A 9467-nucleotide genomic window follows, 5' to 3' on the forward strand; every position below is an offset into this window, starting at 1 on the left:
AAAACGCAGGGCAAAGCGAACCCCTTTCTTTCCCCTGCCCTGCCCATCCCTGCTGGGGACACCCCGGTGCTTCAGCCGGGAGGCGCGTCCGACAGCCCTCGGTGCCTCCGGGGGCGGCTCGCCCTGCAGGCCCGCCCGCCGCTGCGCCGCCGGGCCCGTCACCCACGCACCCTCCCGGGCTCCCCCTTCCCTCAGCATCCTGTTTCCAGAGGCCTTTCTAACTGGAACCTGCCGGCTGCAAGAAGGGGCTTGCACCCCAGTAAGGGGTCCCGTAATCCCGGGGTTACGATCTCAATAAGAAAGGCACCGGGATTCTGTAAAGCGTAATTGAAAGTTAGCAGTATAAAGAAGGAAAACCGGAGAGTTAACTTACGTCCCTTTAGATGCTGGGAACTCCGTGTTGAGCCGCACTGGAGAGGATAGCAGCATGCCCTGCAGACCCCATCAGAAGGAAGGAGTAGTCTGTTCTGATCATTCAAGCTTTTATAGGATTTTCTTATGAGAAAAACAACTCCATTCATCATTGCTACTGTCAAACAGAGGATGTTCACGTGAGAACTTCGTGGTGCACTGTGAGATAAAGGCAAGGCCGTGCAGGTGTGTTATCACTGGTATGGAGTGGGAGCTGCTCACAGGCTCCTCTGTTATCACCACCCGACTGAATCTGCCCTGCACCAAGGCAGAAGTGCAGCTTGGCACAGGCCTGCAGGTGATGCTGTTGGTGCACAGCACAGCAGGGCCTTGTGCCTTCCCAGATCCACTGTTAGATGGATCACTAATCCTCACTCTGCAGTGGTCTAGGTCAGAATCTCTGCAGGAGCCCATAAAAGCAGCTTGAGATCTCCATCAGTCTGGATACAGTCTGAAAGATCCTGAAGTTTAAAGCAATTGTTCTCTGTAGCAGGGGATTTAGGATATTAGCATGGAATGTGTTGCTTATGCTGATAAGGTTGCAGTCTATACAGAGTCCCTATACTGGCATTTTGACAGTATAATTTGTTATTTAAGAGAAAATGATTGTACAGAGATAAGCTCAGTATAAACCAGTGAGGAAGTTTTAATGTTCACAGTGTTAGCTGGAGCACAGCTGGAACATGATCAATAGTTATCATGAAGAAGGCTTGGCCTAGCAGGCTGCATCCAGCTTCTAAATGAAAGAAACACTGAGATTTATCTGTCATGCATGATATCTTCTCCCAGAGGTTCTTAGTTACAAGACAAACTTTGATAATAAGATTTCTGTAGTCTGACTACTAATTCCACTGAAGTCTGCTATAAACTCCAGAATGATAATAAAGTTTATTGAAATTCTCTGCTGGCTACATAATGATTTTCTTTACTTATTGACAGCAAATATGTCACCATCTCTATCTTTTAGTTTCTCTTCCATGGATATTCCTCATTTTACTGTCCTTGCCATTTCACTAGTTGCTGAAAATTTAATTTCTCTAATGAATGGAGCTACAGCAAAGAGTCACTTGTGTAATGTCTGGACTAACTAAAAGTTCTGCTGAGGTAGCCAGGGGTCATTTCACAGGCCTTGCTGCAGAGCAGACCTCTCTGAGCACTACTTAACTATTTAATATCCTCCATCTCCTCCTGTTCCACAGCACCTTGGGATTGGTGCTTATTTGTCTTACACAAAGTTCTTCTGCAAACATAGCAAGCAAGATAAGGTCTTTACCAAATAGCAGAAATAAACAAAGGAAGTCAAGCACACTTTTCATGTGTAGTTCCTGAACCATGCTTATTTCACATAGCAACACTTAAAGCTTTCTGAGGACAGCAAATGCAACCTCTTATATTATCAATGTTGTAGTCTAAGAAGGATCTTTTTGGCTGTTCTGCTACCCTTGAAGTAAACATGACAGAGATTGTCATTCCCCTTGTAAGTCAGAAGGACCATCTGGCACTACATTAAACAGTATTCTATTAAATTCATCAGCATGCTAATTATAGGATGACTAGTGAATGGTTAAACTACCAGATGCTATGAAGATATATCATTGTCTGTTTACATAGTTAGGCAAACGTTTAATTAATCCTCCAGCTGTTGTGTCTGCTTTACCTATGAACATATCTAAATTGCATTCACCTGTGCAAAAGGCAAGCCAGTCTTTGCCTTTCAATAAGAAAAGAAGCTTAAACACAACTTTGGTGCAACACACAGCCTGCACATGTATGATTTAACTATGCATACTAGTAATTGCATCAAAACCAATTCCAGACTCTTCCACTTCAGTTCCTGGATTGTGCTCCCTGATCCTTGAATAATCTTTTAGTTGTCTTGCAAGTTTTGAAAGCTGAGTTGTTTTAGAAACTTCAGCAATGCCATGTTAGAAAACTCAATATGCAGCCTCAGTTAATAGGATGTCTACAAGTGATTCTAGAGCCTTTTACTTTTCCCCATTCTAAGGAGTTTTTCATTCAGAAAATACTGAGGAGGGTAAGTGACTTTCCAGTACCACACAATATATGATATTGGTCCCAGGGTGTTTAGCATTCCCAGGAGGCTGCTGCTTTACTGAAAGGCTGAAAAACAGAACCCATTTGGGATGTGGCCTTGGCTAAGGATGATTTGCAAAAAGAGTGTAATGCCTTTTTAATTGAAAGTGTTTGGGCTTGGCTCTATAATTGAAAGTGTTTGTAGTTGGCTCTATTTAGTATTGTAAGGTCTAGAGATGAGATCTCGTAAAATGGGACTTAGTGATCTAGCTAAAGTCCAGCCTCCATTCACTCAAGTTTTCATTACACTGCCCTTTTTTGTGTTTAGGAACCACTTTTCAGAAAGGTGCTTTATTTCCACTTAGTACTAGGCCCAGGATGCACATGGACAACAGGCTGAGACTCAGCTGCATATCTTGAGTCCCCTGAGTCAAGAGCTCTTTTGAATGGGCAGCATCCTTGGCTGGACATGGTCTGTTGATCTCGGTTGATTGCAGAAGGTGCTTCATGCAACTGAAATTGCCAAAATTGTGTTGCATTTTTGCACAAAGTTCTTGGCCTGATTTTGGAATGGGCCCACAAGCATTTTTCCAGACAATTCATGAGCACAGGAGTTACTACATAACAAACAGCAGTGCCAAGAGGCAGGCTGGAGGCAGCATTTTGGAGGCTAAAAGAATTTAATAGTATTTTGTGACAGGTGACCTTTTTGCCACAGTACTGACAAGAGCAGGAAGAAATGGGATATACTGTGAAGTTATTCAGAAGATACCAGGTACTTTAGGTGAAAAAAGTGAGAGTTTAGAGCTTCTACAGTAAAAATATTGGTTTTAATATTTTCACTATTTTACGCCTACTTTACTTATCATTTTCTTCTTCCTTTACTAGCATTCCTCTTAGCCAGTTTTCATAATAATGTGTCTCATGAGACACACACAGCCTTCCCTCTTGTGCACAAACACTGACAACATGATCCACGTGATGGATATCTCAGGGTTAGATGGTGGTAAACATGATTCATGCAGCTCAACAACTGAAATCCAGACAGAAAATTCGGGAGTATGTAGTGGCTTAACCTTGGCTGGGCTCCAGGTGCCCACCACAATTGCTCAGCCACTCTCCTCTGAGCTGGGCAGGGGCAAAAAAGACTGACTTGGGGAAATTAGTTCAATTTATGGCCAATTAAATCCGACTAGGAAAATGTGAAATAGAACCAAATCTTACAACAAATTCCCCCCACCCCTCCCTTTTCCTGGGTTTAATTTGCCTCCTGAACTCTCCACTTTCTCCCCCCAGCAGTGCAGGAAGATAGGGAAGGGGGGTTGCAGGCAGTCCATCACACATGTCTGTGGGCTGCAGGGGGGATCTCTGCTCCACTGTGGAGCTCCGTGGGCTGCAGGGGTACAGCTGCAGGGCCATATTATGGTCTTCATTAGGGGCCACAGGGGAATCTCTGCTTTGGCACCTGGAGCACTTCTCCCCCTCCTTCTCCACTGACCTTGGTGTCTGCAGGGCTCTTTCTCTCACATATTCTCACTCCTCTATCCAGCTAAAATTGCTGTAGTTTTGATTTACCAAAATATGAGTATTGGTCAAATACTGATGGACAAAAGACTCTCTTACATTTTAAGTTATAAAGTGTGTGTTTATTCAGTGCTGGGCAGCAGCGTGAGGTAACCCTCTAACATGCACTGCAAAATCACAGCTGATCACAGTCTATTTATTGACAAAGGATTCAAGCAAATACATATTCATAATAACAGCCCCTGCCATGCCCGGACTCCTATGGTGATTAGCTGGAGTAGCTATTAAGCATGCGTGATTGACTTCTTAAATTAAGTCTGGGGTCGTTTTCGTGGGGAGGGGTCTTAAAAGGAGGAAGTAAGGTGAGTCTTCCTCACCCTAAACTCTTGACCTTTTCTATCAATGACAATACAAATGATTTCTGGGGACAGTCCAGTTTTTCAAAGAATGGGTTTCTGGTTGCACTGTCTATGTTCCTTTGGGTCTGCTCACTAGTTTTGTCTTTTCCCATTGTAAGCCCAGCTGAGCAAACACGAAATGACAGACAATCAATTATTTAAGTTTCAAATAACTACTTCCTTCCAACTTCTAACTTTTAATTATTTTCAGCAAGGTAACTAAAATCCTAATTTTCTAAGATTAGTGTTTCAGTTTTTTCTCCTTTTTAATGCTGTTATTCCAGAGGCACTATCTGCTGGCCTTGGCCAGCAGCAGGTCTGTCTTGGAGCCGGCTGGCATTGGATGTGTCGGACACGGGAAGCGCCTGGCAGCTTCCCACAGCTGTGAGCCACCTGTGTAGCATCCCCACCAAAACCTTGACACACAGAATCAATACAGAGATAAGATATTGGTATCTCAGGAGCTTCAGAGTCTTTCTGGAGTTTATGGTGTTTTCTTGGGAAAGCAGAAAGAATGTATCTCTGGTCATTCCTTTTCCTTACTCTCTGTGTTTGGATTAAGAGTCTCTTGTCCTCTCGCACATTCAGTTTTGTGTGCACAGTAAAGTCTTCCATGGACTGGGACTGCAACACCAAGAAATGGCCTTTCCTCAGAAGTTCCCAGTAACTGGGAAAACCACAGCAAAGTGTTATATCTGACTGTTGTGGACATTTTTCCTCTGTTTCTTTTAAAGGAACCAAATTTGCTGACTTTTCAGGCACAGTGCAAAAGGCATTTATGTAAGAGGGTTTTCATAGGAGGCAGAGACATGCATTCCAGCTGACAGTGAAGGTAGATAGTTTGTTGCACTGCTGAGGTTTAACTTGACAGTATTTTTGCATAATTTATTATGGCAGCTCCATAGGGCCTTGGGAACTGATCTTGATTATTTTAGATTTGAATAAATAAATGATGGATCGTGGGACAAACTGGCACCCCATTCCAGGAGATGAACCTGAGACACATCAAAGGCAGGCTCCCAGTGCCAGAATCAACTGCAGTTTTACAACTATGCTAAGCTATGCAATTATCTTAAACCACAATGATCCTGTTGGATTTGCAGGGGTAAATTTAGCATCAATCTCCTTACACAAAACAAATAAACAAAATCAGCACTGCATTTTCATATTAACACAGTACAGCACAGTGCCAGAATGAATTATCGTTAATGTTCAGAAGCACTGCTGCTGTGCTGGTTGCCTCACAGATAAATTAAAATGTATACTTCTTTGTCTGAGAAACTTGTGACTACAGAGCATAGCAGCAATGACCTGTAGAGACTGTGACCAGTAAGGTAACTGGGAAGAAACTATGACTGTCTAAAGCAGTCAGCATGTTATCCTGCTGGGGTGTGCAGCCCTGCTGCTTTCATTCATTGTTGGCTCCATTTGTCTATCCATTCCCTCACCTCTAGGGAAAAGAACTGCATGAGTTAACCCTAAGACAGATAAAGAATGATTACAGCAGAAAAGTATCCCCAGGGCTAGAAGACAGGACACACCACCACCAAGAGATTTGGGTGGCTTAACTACTGTGAGGGAAAAAACAATCCAAGGTGCAACATTCTTTTTAAACCAAAGGGGAGAGACAGCAGGGAGCAATGCAGCAGAGATTAACCATGACAAGTCAGTAAGCAAGTGAGCAAACAAATAAATAAATAACCATTACACATTACTTCATGGCATGATCATTGTCAGAGAGAACAGAACTTCTCTGGAGTTTCCTTCTCAGTCAACTGGGCTGGAATCCAGCAGGAGAACAAACTCAGAGGCAGCTTTCATTTAAAAGACAATTTGTTCATTAGCCAGGCAGAAAATCACATTAAAAAGAGAGGGATTTCCATGATTGTGCTGCAGTATTAATTTTCAAATATTCTGCCAAAAACTTTGGGTATTTTGCATAAGATGAAACCATAATTCTGGATGGGACCTTGAGTGGGAGGTGGGGCATGAGGTGACTTTCCTGGGAGAAGTCCCAGGAGGCAGTTTGACTTGAGACACTTAGGATTCCTTCTCTGACAGATTTATATATATATATATATATATACTATGAGTGAACCTGATCCTCCATCATTGGTGTATGATGGAGGCTCATGCCACACACTGGTGTGAATAAAACATCTACTTACAGGCTCTTGAAGTTCAGAGCTGCAGAGCAAACCCTAGATTATTTCAAAAAAAAGAAAACAAGGTGAAGTTCCCCAACCTTCGAATCATAATTCTTGTTGCTGAAGGGGCACCAACAGGGTGCCAGAGGACATGCAGAGAGAGGGTGGGGTGAAAGTGCAATGAGAGGAACATGTCCTGGTCTGTGTGGATGTGGGACAGGCCATGCCATTCAGAGGTAGGGACCAAACCCTCTTTTTTGCTGTTTTTAATAGAGTGTACACAGTCTTTGCCATCCAGCCTTTCAGTGTGAAGTACTGGAGTTCAGACCCTCCTCCAGCTGCCCGGGGAAAGCAGCAAAAGTTCTTTTTTTCCCCATAGAGAGCATTAGGCAGGTGTAAGTCAGGGCTATGGCCAGAAGCCACATATCTCAGGTCAGCACCAAATTGCAGGTGGGTTTTGCAAGAAAAACAGCTAATAGATCTATTGGATCCTTGCCTTCATAGTGCAGTGGATGGGAGATCTGGAAACTCTCCCACGGAGAAGCTGCCTATATTGTAACATGTAACATTCATCCAAGCTGAAGGAGGGGTCAGTTTTGCAATTTTAATGGATCAAAACTTTTTCACCTTGAGCTCCATGCATGGTGCCACAGCATGGCAGAACTCCTAAAAAGGCATACCTACACAAGCTGTTAGCACCTCCAGTTAAAATTTGTTCATTCCTTTGCCCCAGGCATACTGTCAGTTCTGCATCTCTGCAGCTCCTGGCAAATTTTAGCCAAAGGGAATCTTCTATAAATTGCTGAATTCAATCATAAAGCACTCATATGACCATTTCACAAGATATAACTGGAACAAACCCAGCAAGAATAGTCATGAAGAGATGATGAGGCTTTAACTCTGCAGTGCCATGATCTTTTACTGATGGGAAAGTACCCAGAAGGATTTTCTTGGGAATAGATTTTTATGTCTTTAATGTTGCTAATAAGAGATGCTGATAATAAAGATTAACCTAGGTATCTCTAAATAAAAATGGCATGCCTCTGCTGTAGTTCACTTGCAGGAAAAAGGGTCCAAATCCCTTTCTAGATCTAAGGACTAAAAAGTACAACATGCAAAATAACTATTATAATCCATCATTTTCACTGAAACAAAGCAGAACAACAAACAATTATGATAGTAGGCTGAATCATAAAATGGCAATATGCCAAGGTGTGTATCAGCTGAGTCTTCTCACTAATCTGTTAGCAAAATAAAGAGGATTAGGGGAATGACTCATCACTTGATTGGAAAATCTACTTTAAAGTAACAAAGAAATTCAATAACATTTAATAAGCAATAATTTGCTGAGCAAAAAGCTTCTGTTCACTTACAGCTGCACTCCCCAGCTTGTAAACTGTGGATGCTCTGGAGCAGCAGAACCAACCCAACTCTAATGTCAATCCCTCATCACCAGTCTGAATCTTCTTGTGTTTGCTATGGTCCTAGTGGGTGGGGTCATATTAGCAACAACAAAATATGTAATGTGTTTGCTTAGGGGAAAATCCTGTTTTTGCTGTAGCTGTCAGTAACAATTTTATTCCTGGTTGCAGTGCAGTCAGTGTTTTAACCTCTCCTACAAGTTTTTACTCCTTTATATAAAATCTGGCTTCCTCCTACACCAAGCTGAGATTCATAATACAACTGAAGTTGTGAGTTTGAAACTATTTGTGCTCACCAAAGCAATTCCTGAATGTTGCAAAAGGGAAAACACCATGCTGTTAGAGCTCAGACTTCAAGCGCCCTCCCTCCATCCCCTGTTATCAGAGCAGCCCCCTGCCCTGTGGAGATTCCAAACCGTGCTGCAGTTCTGGGCAAAGCCACCAGTGCTGGGGAGGTCCTGGCAGAGTGCCTGTCCCTCATCCTATCTGCAGCCTGGGCTCGTTCAGCCCGAGCTGCTGCTTTGTCTGCATCTCACAAAGCCCCGATGTCACCAGGCCCCTCAGCAGAACTCCAGCTTCACTCTGGCCACATCCTGGCCAGGATCTAGGTAGCAGGTTTGTCCAAGGGCTGTGTGGCTGTGCCTCCACCCTGCATAACTGCCCTGTGTTGGTGTTTGGCAAGTGCCATCTGGTTTTCTGTTTCTTTCACAATGTAATTCATCACCTCCACCCCCACAGATTCACAATGCAACTGCCTTTCTGCTTTCAAGACAATTTCAGCTGAATATGTTTTGATTTACTTTAGCTAAAACCCAGCAGGCACCACCATCAAATCATTCTCCTTTAAATTAAAAGTTATTTGATTTGCAAATTTTAGCAGGATAGGAATACTCATAAAAGCTTAATTGATAAAGTAATAAGATGCTCAGAAGACAAGGACCAGCCATATAACAATTTCGCTCACCATAGTCTAGGAAAATACTCTGGAGATGCATCTTAAGCATATTAAGACCCATCAAGATATATAAGCACTAAGAATAATAATGAGCAATTAGAAGAGGTGTAGAGATGAAAACACCTATTGTAGCTCAGTACAGGAAATTGTTTAATAGTCCTTGTTGTAACTCCAATTACTATTAAAAAAAAAGTTCAGAAGCATCTTCCACTAAAAACTTGTTTTTGAATTTTGCACTTTGAAATGGGAGACTGGCTTGTTCTATTTGTGCACCTGTGTACGGGCAAGGTCAGCCGAATAAAATTTAAAGCTAAGGAGTAAAAGATACAGCTGGTTACAGAAGGAACAAAAAACAAGTAACTGACAAACCAGGAAGAATGTTTTTGTTGTACATTCTTGAGGCTTCTGCTGAACAGTTTTCTCCCCTCTGCTGGGACACAACACTATAAACACCATTGGACACAGATGTAAGGAAAACTGTGAAGAGAGAATAAGGTCTGAAGCAGCAGCCCACCTCTGGTGACATGGATTATTTTCTTTCTCAGTAACACTGAAAACCCACTTTACACTGTAATTT

Source organism: Erithacus rubecula (genome assembly GCF_903797595.1).
Source record: "Erithacus rubecula genome assembly, chromosome: 1".
Lineage (NCBI taxonomy): Eukaryota > Metazoa > Chordata > Aves > Passeriformes > Muscicapidae > Erithacus > Erithacus rubecula.